Source organism: Botryllus schlosseri, chromosome 16 (assembly GCF_051294905.1).
Source record: "Botryllus schlosseri isolate E-star chromosome 16, Bs_hap1, whole genome shotgun sequence".
NCBI classification, from domain to species: Eukaryota; Metazoa; Chordata; class Ascidiacea; order Stolidobranchia; family Styelidae; genus Botryllus; species Botryllus schlosseri.
Genome location: NC_137251.1, coordinates 14,962,289 through 14,976,828, shown reverse-complemented (window position 1 = coordinate 14,976,828; position 14,540 = coordinate 14,962,289). Strand labels below are relative to the sequence as shown.

At 41.2% G+C, this 14,540-nt stretch overlaps 1 protein-coding gene and 1 long non-coding RNA gene across 2 annotated transcripts in view; both read right to left on the bottom strand.

Annotated features, from left to right (window-relative positions):
- The window catches only part of LOC145458800 (glutamyl aminopeptidase-like), a 114,833-nt gene that overhangs the window by 44,909 nt on the left and 55,384 nt on the right, over positions 1 to 14,540 (bottom strand). The window lies entirely within an intron of this gene.
- On the bottom strand, positions 5,545 to 7,838 carry LOC145459116 (uncharacterized). The gene is made up of 2 exons (XR_013921281.1): positions 6,796 to 7,838; positions 5,545 to 6,109 (listed from the first exon to the last, which is right to left on the bottom strand). It is a non-coding gene; the product is annotated as an uncharacterized LOC145459116 (long non-coding RNA).

The window sequence follows — 14,540 nt, the reverse complement described above, 5'->3', positions numbered from 1 at the left end:
TATGCAAGTATACTTGAAGGGTTTATTCGCGCTTAGCGTAGTGTAATGTTTCTTGATAATAACATGGGGACCACCAACCTGGCAAAAATGCAACCAAAAAGAAATCAAAATAATCATCATTTACTGAAACAAATCAAATTGTAATCGTAATAATTATCAGACACCGGTTGAGGCCGTGTGGATGGTTTAGTCAAAGACAGTGGTTCTAAATCCGGGGCTCGTTTGCCTTTGTTCCGGTGATCGCGAAGATGTTGAACGTAATCAGCTTCCAAAATAGGCCGCGAGTAAGTCTGGGCCCGCTAACCCCATCTTATCACTTTTTGAGCTGGGTCACGGAACATTTTTAAATTAGAAATAAGGTCGCGTCTCGCGGCCGTAGAAGGTTGGATTATGCCAGCGAAGGGATTTTAAGCATCCCGCAGAGGTTGTATTAAGATTTAAAGTAATCTAGGCTAAAATCTAGGCTATATACCCATCCAAGAAACAAAATGACAAAGCCCGGAACAAACGAAGATGTCATCTTGCTGAGACTGAAAAAGATGGAGAGTAAACTGGATAATACGCTCGCTGAAGTCAAAGTGTTAAAGGAAGAAAACAAGGAACTGCGCAACATCATCTCAGAACTGCAGACTACAGCTGAAGATATCAAAAAATCTGGTTCTGCCGTAGAAGAGCTGCGAGAAGAGATAGAATCTTGCAAGACTGGTATGGAATTCATGAATGCAGAATTTGAGGACACCAAAAAAATCTAGAACTCGCCTCACAAGAATCCATGCTCAACGAACACGACAAATTTGAGTCAACTATGAGATTCCTGAACAAAAAAATATCTGACCTAGAACGCACCAACGACAACCTGGAGCAGCAATCTCGAAACAACAACCTGGAATTTCATGGTGTTCCCCACTCCGAAAAAGAAAATCTGCCTGAAACTATCATGAAAATAGCTAACGCCTTGAAAGCTGAGATTACTGCGCCACAGATTGTGCAGTGTTATAGAGTGCGCTTCAGAAATAAGGACAAAACAGGACCTGTTATAGCCAAATTCTCTTCAGAGCAACCAAAAAAAGAATTCCTCAAAGTGAAAAAGGCCGAAAGGGATATCAAGGACTTTGGTGTAGAAGGAATGAAACAACTCTTCCTAAACGAAAATTTAACAAATTACAGAAGAGATGTTTTCTTTGAAGCGCGAGCTGCGAAACAAAAAAAAAGCTTCAAATACCTCTGGACTGCAAATGGAAATATCTACATGAAAAAGAATGATGGTGCACCCAGAATCCACATTGAGTCAAAGGATGACCTCGATAAACTCAAATAGAAACTGCTATACTGCTCTCTCACTGCAAACGCAACCCACACTAAAAAATGGCTCAAAACTTTTTCAACGTGAGCAACTGCAGATCTATCAATTCAACGAATAGTAGTGATATCCCATCATCTCAAGGAATTTTACTTGCACACTTAAACACAAGATCCCTCCAAGCTCATCTAGATGAAATTCCCCCCCCCTGTTTGAAATGTTCAATTGCTCACCAACCATCATCGGAATTTCTGAGACCAAGTTGAAAGAACATCCAACGACTAATGTTAACCTGACAGGTTTCAACTTTTTACACTCGCCATCTAAAACGAACGCTGGAGGTGTTGGACTATACATCAACGAAGGTCTGAGATATGACATGATGCCCGACGTAAAATTTGAAACCGAAGGCGTAGAATATACATTTGTCAGAGCATAGGCGCTGAACTCTAATTTTCCCTAGGTATGCGAGATCGATGACGTCACAAAGGGATGACGTCATAGTGCGCCAGAATTGGCAAATTAGCCGACTCGCAAGCGTTCAATATCACCTGGCACTTGTATATGGTGACAAAATTACGATATGATTAAGCAGGCCGAGTAGCCAGCCAGCCGCTTGCTGTATTGATTGAATCCATTTCAAATTTACCAAGGTAGCATCAGTTTATTATGGTTAAGAACAGGCACCAATGCCGATAATACATCGATCGGATCAGCATCCTTGTGTAATATACTCGACACATCACGCTACCATAAGATTACCAACGCGTGCGACTGTGTAGTCAATTAGCGAGCTCGCAATCTCCGCAACATATTCGCCTACACACGCGCCGACAATCGGGAGATTTCAATCACTCCGCCTCGAGAACAAACGAATACGCATCTTCGTCGACGACTAATAAGGTTGCAGGAATTATTTTCCCAAATAGAAAGTCTGTTCTGGACTCTATTCATTAGTGACTTTGATTTCATAGGAGTTAGAAGTTTCAATATCAAGAGCCTGCAAGACATTTTCTGATCGTTCTGTTTTAGTATTAGCGTTAGTCAAAATCAATTACGCCACTGTCTGTTCACGGTCAGTATGTATTTCAATCAATTCCGTCCATGTTCATTGTTCAATGTCGGAGCCAGTCTGACATCACAATGACGGAAGAAGCGATAGTTCCGGCCGGCGCATAAGATATCATGTTCCTTCACAGCAGGAGATGACAATCGCAACATTTCGCGCATATAGAAATTGACATCTTTAGTATCGAGTTCTCGGTCTTGTTGCCTCGCGTTGCGTCTTCTGACCACTCGCGTTTGATCAAATATTCAGGCGCATAGCCGAGTTGTTATGGAGTGTGTTCTATAATGGAATCCGCATCGATTTCAGGTGGTTCAAACCTTTCTCAAAACTCAAGCCTTGACTCGCATCTTCTGATGGTTATTGGTTATATTTAAGTATTAGCGGAAATAAAGTACGAAAGTACGCACAAGCACACATTTTGCGGACATTCGATGTCAGTAAGTTTCGTGATATCAATCTTTAATCACAACCGATAGATAGGAGCCAAAGCATGCTAGGCCGGAGACGCGATAGTTAGGCCGGCAATGATATACTTCGAACCACGCAGACGCAATAGTGTAGGCCAACGATGTTATCGTGCGCAGGCCAGTGATCGTATAGTGCGCACCGGGCCTATTGCAGATGCGATTCATACAGCCAGCGGAACTAGACCTGAAGGAGACGCGATAAATCAGGCCTGCGACGATTGCGCGCGGTAATCAATGACCTAATTTCGCAATCATCTCAGCGTCGAGGTCGCGTTGCATTACATTGTGCACAAACGATTCTCGCAAATTGGAAACGCGCTTCCGGCTAATTGGCCGTGGCCGCGCGCAACACTGATAAAATACGGACAACTAAATTGTAACTGAAGGACGGAGTTTTGTTAAGCGCCTGAACGTATTGCTGCCGGTTTACTTACGTGTTCAGCAGCACTACGAAACGCTTATTTCTAAATCGATCAATTCACCAGCCAGTCAGTAACAGACCAAACCGAATTCTGGGTATGCCGCATACCCAAAAAAATTCCTAGGTATGCGCGGCATACCTAGCATACCTGAGTTCAGCGCCTATGTGTCAGAGTCAGCACCGTAACTGCCGCACCCCAAACCCCCCAATTGGGGGGGGCGAGCTCGATGGGGGCCCAAAATTATTTCGTGAATTAGCAAAATCATAGAGTATTTTTTGAAAATTTATGCAATTTTTCAAAATTTTTTCGCGCTGCGCGCGAATTCAAGTAGCCGTTTATCATTCCTGTTGGGTATTGGGCAATTACCACGCCACGACCCACCAAGACATACAATCAAGTTTTAGGCCATATAACATGCGACTCCAAGAAGTGTGCCAGAACGATTGGCAGCGAGAAAAGCTTGGCCGAAAAGGTCTATGCCCTTATGCAGATCAAAGACTTCGCTATATATACAAAATACGTATAGGTTAAATTGTCCACAGGCGCCTAAATGACTGGCGCCGAATGTTTCTGTCTTTGCAATCTGAACCTCACAAGACAAATACCATCCCGCTGGGAAAAATTTTATGCCAGTGCAGAAATACCAATTTTAAATCGTGTGCTTCTCTTAGTTTAGAAGCCTACGTTTGGGCGGTTCTATATTTTTTGATATAGCAGACTTGAAGTCACGAAATAACATCATGTAACGAAGTCATATCAACGGTTCCGCCCGCCCGAAGATGTTTAATCATTATTTACGGGCCCTCCCGTTTTCAAGACACTTCACTCAGCTCTACCGGTAAATCTAATTACGTGAGTAGAGAGGACAATAAATTGAAAGCATATTATATATGCAGTCGCCGATCTGATTTACCGATTTTATCATAAATTATCGAAAATTTTCGCGCTTTGCGCTGGTTCTCAATACCGTACGGGTAATTTCGTGACAAACGCGAACAACGTGATGGGGGGGTCGTTTTATCACCCTATGGGAGCCCAACACCCACGTTTTGGGGGCCTGACGAGGTGCTGTTTCGTTCCTGCCAACGGGTATACGCCCGAAGATGTTCAATTATTATTGAGTGGTCCTACCTTTTCAAACACACCTCACTCAGCTCTACCGGCAAATCTGATTACGTGAGTAGAGAGGACAATATATTGATAGCATATTATATATGCAGTCGCCGATCTGATTGACCGATTTTATCATAAATTATCGAAAATTTTCGCGCTTCGCGCTGGCTCACTATACGGTGCGGGTAATTTCGTGACAAACGCGAACAACGTGATGGAGGGGGTCGTTTTATCACCCTATGGGAGCCCAAGACCCACGTTTTTGGGGGCCTGACGAGGTGCTGTTTTGTTCCTGCCAACGGGTACACGCCCGAAGATGTTTAATTATTATTGAGTGGTCCTACCTTTTTAAACACACCTCACTCTGCTCTACCGGCAAATCTGATTACGTGAGCAGAGAGAAGATAAAAATTGATAACAATGTATGCAATTCCCGATCATACTGACCGATGAAATCATGAATTCTAGAAATTTTGCGCGCTTCGCGCGCTTAGGCGCCAAAAGCTGACTCACTAATGAAACCCCCAATGAATATGATGAATAGTGGTAAACAGTGTATCGCCGGAGGGGGGTCTGGGGGGCGAAGCCCCCCAGACGTTCGATCTATAACACTATGGGGGGCCCAAGACCAAAGTTTTGGGGGGGGGGCCTGACGAAGTGCTGTTACGGCCCTGGTCAGAGTACATGTACAAAAAGCTCTCACACTGGCAGTCATCTTCAAACACCCAGGAACAAAGCAAGAGACTTTTCTTGACGAATTCTCAAATATTCTGGAAACGCTAACGGCAGCTAACGAACAAATATTTATTATCGGAGACATAAATATTGATTTGCTGAAGACCACCAACTTTAACACAAGGTACCGTGAAATGCTTGATTCTTATGGAATAGCTCAGATAATTACTGAACCCACAAGAATAACTGATCAATCCAAAACTCTACTAGATCACTTCTACTGCAACACTCATCAATATCACCTGTCCCCTTTTGTGCTCCAACACAGTATGACTGATCACTATCCCATCATCTGCCACATGAAATTGGCCCTGCCACATTGTGCTAAAGAATTTGAATCTCGAACGCCCTTAAACCCACGCGGTATAGAGGAGTATATTGAAATTGTCAGCAATACCTTCAACAACTACAAAATTCCTCCACTCACAACTATACAACTGCCATTTTGAAAAATTTATTGAGGAACTGCGGGCAGCCCTCGACACATCTTTCCCAATTAGGAAAGTCAACCGCAATGCAAGGCGCTTGAAATCGAAACCCTGGATTGGTCATGACATACTAGTTGCGATGAAAACAAGGGATTGGATGCATAAGCACTACTATCTGCAAGGCACCATCGAAGGCAAAAAAGTGTACAAAAAATATGCAAACCAAGTGACGCATATGAAAGAAAATGCCAAAAAAGCATACTTCCAAAAAAGATTCGAAGAGTGCTCCAAAGATCCCAAGAACACATGGAAAACCATTGGAGAAATTATCAACCTAACTAAAGGTAATGCTCCCAAGAGTACTGATGACATCGAGCTACTCGAGAATGGCAGCATCATCAAAGACCAGCTTGCAGTAGCAGAAAAGTTCAATCAGTATTTTTGCAACATTGGTCCGGATCTTGCAGCTTCAATACCAAACTCCTCCGATGACTTTCTCTCGTACTTGAGTCCTGGCCCTCAGAAATCCATTTTTCTTGAGCCGACAAGTGAAGGAGAAGTTGCGATCGTATTATCTGAAATGAAAAGTAACAAAGCAGTAGAACCCGATCTCATCCCAACTCACTTTCTGAAGCTAGTCTTTAATATTATTGGTGATGTTATATGCATTTTCTTCAATGAGTCGATACGTCTAGGCATTTTCCCAGATGCACTGAAAACTGCCAGAGTAATGCCAGTGTTTAAGAAAGGCTGTAAAAAGCTAATTTCTAACTACCGACCAATATCTGTTTTGCCAAATCTTGCCACGGTTTTTGAGAAACTGATTGACTGCCGACTTAAGAACTTTTTTGAATTGAATGCAGTACTGTCTCCGACCCAGCATGGATTCAGATCCAACCACAACACCAACCATGCAATACTATCAATTGTAACGGACTATTACAAAACCATCAAGCAAAAAGAAAGTGGCTGCAGCATTTTCATCGATCTCCGCAAAGATTTCGACACAGTTAACCACAGAATCTTAAGATACAAGCTAGAACACTATGGAATCAGGGGTATTGCAGCAACTCTACTTGAAAGCTACCTGGCAAACCGCAAACAATTTGTTAAACTGGGGACATTAAGAACGAATACCAGAGATATAACTTGTGGAGTGCCACAAGGCTCAGTCCTTGGACCGACTTTTTTCCTCATTTATATAAACGACATTGTTAATGCATCTTTATTCCGCACAACGCTATTTGCTGATGATACTCACCTCTTCATAACCTCCAATACTGTCGATGATTTGCATGCATCTGTGAATAGGGAACTCCCAAAAGTGTCGAGATGGCTGCAAGCAAACAAATTAAGTTTGAATGCAGATAAGACCGAGATGCTCGTTTTAAATAATGCCAGTCATAATTTCACTGTGAACATCAATCATAAACAAATCTCAATATGTGACTCAGCAAAATATCTCGGCGTCACCATTGATTCCAAATTGTCTTGGAAGCAGCATATTGAATGCACAATATCAAAACTAGCTCGGTGTGTGGGAATAATGACCCGTCTCCAATCTTTGGTTTCCAGATCAGTACTACGAACCATCTACTTCTCTCTTTTCCACTCGCATCTGCAATATGGAATCGTAGTATGGGGAAATGCATGTACAACATTTTTGTGCAGAATTCGAACCCTGCAAAACCGTGCGATACGGCTGATCTCATCTGTACCTTTACGTACCAATTTATCGCCTTACTACCGTAAGCATCGAATTTTGCGAGTTGATGAACTGTATCGCTTCGAAGTATCAAAAGTTGTTCACAAATATTTTTCCAATAGTCTCCCTCCTGTGTTTGATGACTTTTTCATACCTGCTAAACATGTCCATTCCCATTACACGAGATCTTCGTCTAAAGGAAACGTCTACTTACCCCAACCCAATAGCAGCCTAACTAAGAGATCTATCGACTACTCGGGACCTATCATCTGGAATGCATTACCATCACATATCCGTGAATTGCCTTATAATAGATTCAAAAAAAGCCCTACTTGATCACCTCTTGTCGTTACACTAACACTGTTGCCCTACCTCGCCCAGACATTGCTTCATTGATCATTTGCTACCATTGTTTAATTTTTTTTCTATTTTCCTTTCGTAACTAAATATTTTTTTACAGCCAGACTGTTCTGAGTCAAGTGTACCTGTTTGATGCTGGTGTGATCAGACTAGATGACCTTCACGGTCTTATCGATCATTCCTATCTAATACCGAATATTGTGCTCGCATATTTTCTGTACCACCATCACTGCCGTTTGTTATGTATTTTGGTTCGATGAAAATAAATACTCTCTCTCTCTACGGCAGGGGTGGGCAAACTACGGCCCGCGGGCCGCATGCAGCCCGCGACCACGTTTTGTGCGGTCCGCGAAGGCATCGAGAAACGTGATAGAAATATTGGTAAAAATGTGAATTAATAAATCAAATTACTAGAGCGACTTGATTGAACTATTTTTAAATACATTTTATAAATGAAATCCAAAAGTTAAAATCTTAATGTTGCATTGTCTCATTTTATTGATAGTAAAATAGCGCCAACCTAGGTCCTACCCATTTTGAAACGTTTCGGTTGCTAAATATCCAATACAATCGAAACGGATAGGCTAGTGGGTTAGGGTCACAATCACAATTGACTAGCGTGCGAGTGTTTGGTAGATTCGTCCTCTATATGCGTAGTTAGTTGCAAATCATTCATAACTTCTGTCTGAACTCATCCATAACGAGTAGTGCGAAGCAATACAAAAAGCGGAAAGTTGAAGATATGAATGCTGCTGCAATCAATAAAGAATCAAATCAACTTATAGGTGGGCCTATACTTCCGTTCCGGCGTCTACGGTAACGCAATACGTATTATTGACATAATATGACATTATTATAAGGAAGTCGTTCGTTCGAGGCCAACGGCGCCAGGACACATGAATACGCAATATTTTGGCCAGCATATCGATAGCTGAAGTTTGGTGCCAAAAATTGCCGGCGATAAACCCAAAATCACTGTCCCTGGTTGGCTAATACCAGTATAAGTGCGACCCGTGCATGGTCAAATAATACACTCTGATTTGAAATCCTCGCGTGCTGAGTCAAACATGTTCCATACAGCTGCATTTGCGTACGACTGCCGTCTGCGCGTTATCTATATCGTATACATGCCCGCAAAATGTAGCATAGTCATATTTAAAATGCACACGATTTGATGTGTGAGGCTTATGCCGCAAGATGCCACTAAAACTCGGATTTGAGTCGCAGTCAAAATGGTTTAAGAACCACTGCTTTATATAATAGAATAAAAGCTTGCGTTGTGGCTTATTATTACGATTTTACTAGAGTGCGGCCCGCGAATCAATTCAAATGCTGAATGCGGCCCGCGAGCGGAAAAGTTGTCCCACCCCTGGTCTACGGTCTCACATGATAATGCTAACCGCGGCCGGACTATGGTGGTCATGAACGTACTTGCTGTGTTTAGGTCTAGGGACTTACATTCAACATTTTCCACAACGAAAATTTATAGATAAAGCTACATCCCAATCTAACTGATTCTCACGAACAGTCTTTACCAAGGGCTTCTCTACGTCCGACATACAACCAGAGTTCATAGAACTTGTCGACAACTTTGACCGACCACGGATCTGATTATGAATGATTATGATCTGATATTGAGGATATTACGTTAATAAATTAATTAAATACTATTTTGACCTCTATTCTTTCAACTTAAAATTAACATTATATACGAATTTATAGGTGTATAAAATAGTATAGGTATAAGTAAAACTTGAATATGTAAAAATACCCGATTACTGTATCGATTTAGGAATCCGGGCCGTCAAGTACTTCATTTTCATATATCCGGCCCGCCGACCGGAGAAGTTGTCCTCCCCTGGCCTATAGTAAGCCCCCGAGAAGTGACATCGATTACCCTATGGTGGGCCCAAGATCAGGCTGGGCGGAAGGGGACTGAAAAAATGTTGTTACAATTACAGCACCCAACTAGATAACCGCACCGACCTGAGAGTATAGCAGGGCTTTCAAACACATAACTGACGATTTCATCAGGTCCGTGAATAAATTTGTTGCAGACCCTAGCAATCGCCGGAATCTGAATTAGAGATCGCTCAATTCAGGACCTATGTTCCACCTATGACCTATGAATTTGAGCCACAAAATATGCTATCCCTGCCTCGACTGTTCGGTAAATTATCAAATTTTCGCGGTGTATTTTAGCTTCCCTGTCGCGATTGTGGGAATATACGTGATCCTAGTGCCCGAAAATATCATTACGATTAGCTTTATTGTTAGATAGACGTTTGTTTACTGACAGTTGCCACGACCTGTGCTCCATATGTAATCGTCAGACAGTATTGGACGTAGAATTGTATAACTCGTTCATAATAGTCCCTACATTCCACCCATGTTAATACGTTTTCAATTACCCTTGTGGAATGTACCTTATACGACTGAAGTATAACTATAGTTATTGTCAGTGTAAGTGTATTTGTTTTGCCGTGCATAACTATTAGCTATTAGAAAAACGGCCATAAACATTTATGTTCATTATTGATCGCGTTTGGTTACAAAGACAAACGTAGCTGAACACCTCTCCTTTCCAAGCATAATAATTAGAATTGGAAATCAGTTGTATCAAAATCAGTCGGTATCAGTTGTCCAAGTTCACTCATTCGCAATGTAACGCTGTGAATATCGCGTGAAAGAATTAAAAGGGTTGCTCGTAGACTGAAGGCACAATGACATTATTACAATTTATATATTTTTTTAGAATCGATGCCACCTCAAGATCACGTCGTCTGAACAGTGCGCTGCAAACCGGACATTGGCTGATTACTGCATGAACATATTAAATTGTGCTTTCCATTACGTCTGAGTTGCGCTATTAGCATTACGGTACAGTAAAATCTCGCAATAGTCGATTACGATGACGGATACGTCCAAAAGTAATTACTAGGGCAAGTTTTTGCTGCAGTCAATATATACGGCGTAACAGCGGCTTTTTCAATCATAGTACCATATCTATGCCGACTGCGTATGAATAATTCGTGGCACACGACTACACGCCAAGTAAAGCCAAGAGCACTAGTGATCTGATATTGAGCCGCGAAGTTTACAAATCTTACGTTTCTATTCCAAAAAAAAACATCACGAAACGCAGTATTCCCTGCTCACAAATGCTCAGTTTAAGTCACAATAGAAGTATTTGATTGAATGTGTAAATTGATCCACTTTGATCACTAATACTTTGGATTCATTTTCGGAATGTAATCTATAACGATTACTGGAAAATGTTGGAATTAAACGCCGAATTATTCGCGATTCGAAATGCTATTTATCGGCATTTTTGATGTTTAATGCAAATAATTCTTGATTTCTACTGCTTATTGCGTCATACATTTCATCTCAGAATCCTCCACACGCAATCAATAAGATAGAGACTTTTCGCCCCATATGCTAAAGTCTGCTAATGACACAGTGGACTGAGAGTGACGGAAGCCATCAACGAGTTGTAGCGTATAGGGTGATTAAATTCAACGGCTAGATGAAGTCACATCAAGCGTGCAGTGCTGTAAACAGTTTAGTACGCCAGGTAGTCAAAAACAGGATTTGCGAAAATCTCTTCCCGAGAGGCTAGATTTAACACAAGTTACTGTCAGAGAGTAGTTTCTACTTCATTGTACTGCCCGGTTGAATACCTGCTGGTATGGGCCAGATTCTCGTATTGCCGTCCAAAATTTTAAATGGCAAATCGAACGTACCGAACAGCAATTGTAGTAGGGTGACCGTCTGTCCCCATTTAGGAGCATTTGTCTTCCTTTTTCAGGAAATCGAAAATGTCCTCGGAGGTCGCCTATAAATATGCTCCTTTTTGGGAATTCGTCCTTCTTTATAGCTTTGACAGCCAGGCCACTGTACAGTGGACATGCACAATTAAAAAACGTCATAAATGACGCGAAATCTGTAATGTGGATGTTCGAGCGGGTCTTCCGGGAGTAGAACTGGAACACTCACGTTTTGTTAGTCAACACCACAGCAGCATAGCGAGCAGGGTTGTGGAGTCAAAGTCGGAATCAGATTCGGAGTTTTGCCAATTTTCGTTTAATGGAGTCGGAGTCGGAGTCGTGAAAACTATAGTGGCTGGAGTCGGAGTCGTGCAAAAAATACTGACTGGAGTCGGAGTCGGAGTTTGTGAAAATGACACTGACTCCGACTCCGACTCCATCTTCTTCATTACGAAAACAAATGCGTTCAAAGTTATCTTTAAATTAATAATAATTACGGAAATAGGATCAATCATGGTTATTAGTAACGACATAGATCAGGGGCGGCCAACCCGTGGCGCGCGAGAAGGTTTGGTGTGACCCGCGAGGTAATTCTTGAAATTAGTTAAAACATCAGGCAAAATTGCAAAGCTAACCAAAATTTGATTAGCCTGACCGTGAGATTTGATGATGACTAAAACATCAGTTCCGACGCATTAGCGTAACCAGGGTCCAGCCATCATATTTATCGCAGATCTTCGTATATGAACATAAAGTAGAATATTTCGTATCAGATATATTTGACTTGAAATTTTTCTTAGCACTTTGCACAATATATTTTCACTCGATTTCTTGCATTCAGTATTGGAGCCCGTCCTGAAAATTATAAATACGCGTAATTTACAGAATTGAGTCCAACTATGTTCACAATTAGGAGATGACGTGTCGTCCAATATGCGACTGCGCTTTTGCACTCGCAGCGAGATCGTCGGCGATGAAACATTTGCACAAAATGATAGAGGCATGTTCACCGAAACCTTCGATGTTGCTATGCCTAAACGCCGAATAATCCTGTCCTTGTCAACTGAGCTCAGTGGTATACAGAGGCGACCTCCAATATATGCAAGTAAAATATTTATTGATCGAATTCATTCATTACCTTTGAAAAAATTTCGCGCTTCGCGAGACCAGGACACGAAAGCACTGCGCACTGATCAGTTGCACACGGAGTTTTCATGACATAATTGTTATCAATTCTAAAGTGTAGTAATATAAGTATTGTTTTCAACGTTACCTAATTCGGTTCGCTCCTATCGGGCGACTAAAAAATGGTCATCAACATTTAAGTGGCCCGCGCATTGGTTCGTAAATCTCATGTGGACCTTTGGCCGACAAGGTTGGCCACCCCTGATATAGATAAAATTGACATTATTTGCAAATTACAATTCAGTTGCAGAGAGGAAAAAATCGCAATATGCATCTTCGCGATGCAGTCACAAATTGATGCAATTTTTGGAATTATACTATGATCATGGGACAGAATAAATACATCGTCTGGTTTTGTAAATTGTAAAATTGATGTAAATATAACGTGTGCTGCTTCCCACTTGACATTTAAAAAAATATTTGTAGTGAAACTTAGCTGCTTGGGTCGAACAAATGATTAAGAAAGACTGCATGTCCAAGTCCATGAATACTTGGGTAAGTGATTGTAGACTAGACATATGCTATTTCACTACTTACTAAATTTCGTTTCCGAGGAATGTTTATTAGTAGTGAGAGTGTGCGTGCTTGTAATCAGTACAGTGCAGTGGTTTTCAATCTTTTTGTCTTCGTGGACCCCTTCTGGATCGTTACGGACCTCCGTGGGTCCCCAAAGTCTTAGTTCAAATTTAGCTCTATTATCGAGCAACCGTCATCTGTCCTGTGCAAATATCAACGGTAGGCCAGTGATAAACAGCAACGAAATAACGATTCTTTATGTTAACATCATAGCCTATAACTCTGTATGTGGAAATTGGGAACAATGTTATTATTTCAAAGCAAATTATGTAGCTAAATTTCTTGAAATACGCGGTCGGGTCTTGAAAACCCACGCTAGGTCGCATATATTGAACGACACTTTGTCTCGTAATCACAAACATAGTTAGACTCAATCTGATACATTAGGCGTTCTTTCATTTTCACGAAGGGGTAACAATATTAAAAGCAAGAAATCGTGTGGAAAATTTGTACTTTTGATAAATCTATCGCAAATTATTCTGCTTTATTGTAGTGTACGAAGATCTACTAAAATGTGACTAGCTCATGGATCTGCCAATGCGCCGGAACTGATATTTTAGTTATCACATCTCAAGTGTTGCGGCCAGACTAATCAAAATTTTGGTTGGCCTTGCAAGTTCACAATCTGTGCAATCAATTTTTGATAATATTACTAATTTCGGAAATTACTTCGAGGGCCACTCAAAGTCTTCTCGCGGACCACATGTGACCCGCGGGCCACGGATTCGCCGGCCCTGACATATAACGTCCAGCAAGGTCATTTCTATCTAGCAGCGGATCTGGAAGTTATTCTGGAATAGCGGTTATGCCTATTATCACAGAAGAATATGGATTTTTGCAAACAATTATTTTCCAAAACATCTCTGCACAATAGGGGTATTCAAAAATGACCTTTTTCTCAAATCGTACTGGCTACTTGATAAAATTGTTACGTTACCTAATTTAGGCCTACACACCAAATGTGGCTCAATTCCAGCCAATATAGCCGCATTGCTACAGGAGAAGAAAGCTTCAATTTATGATATAAACATAAATAACAAAAAATTGGAAAATTTTCTGTTCATCTCATCGTCTATAGAAACAATGTTCACCAAATTTGGTTCAATTCCAACCAGTGGAAGCGGAGTTATTGCCGTCGAAAAATTTGGATTTGAATAAAATAGTAATATAATAAATAATTAAATAATTGGTCACCGTAAATACTATTTTATTCGTAATCCAAATTCTCATTCCTTACTCAGTCATATTATGCTCATGCACTAGTAGTAGGCTAGTTACCTTTTGCAATGTTTCCAGACAGTAGTCGGCAACCTGTGGAACGCCTTAACTTTTCCTTGAATCACCGTGACTAAACATATTTAATTTGTCACCATTTCAATCAGACTTGTACAAACTAAGCATTTAGTTAGT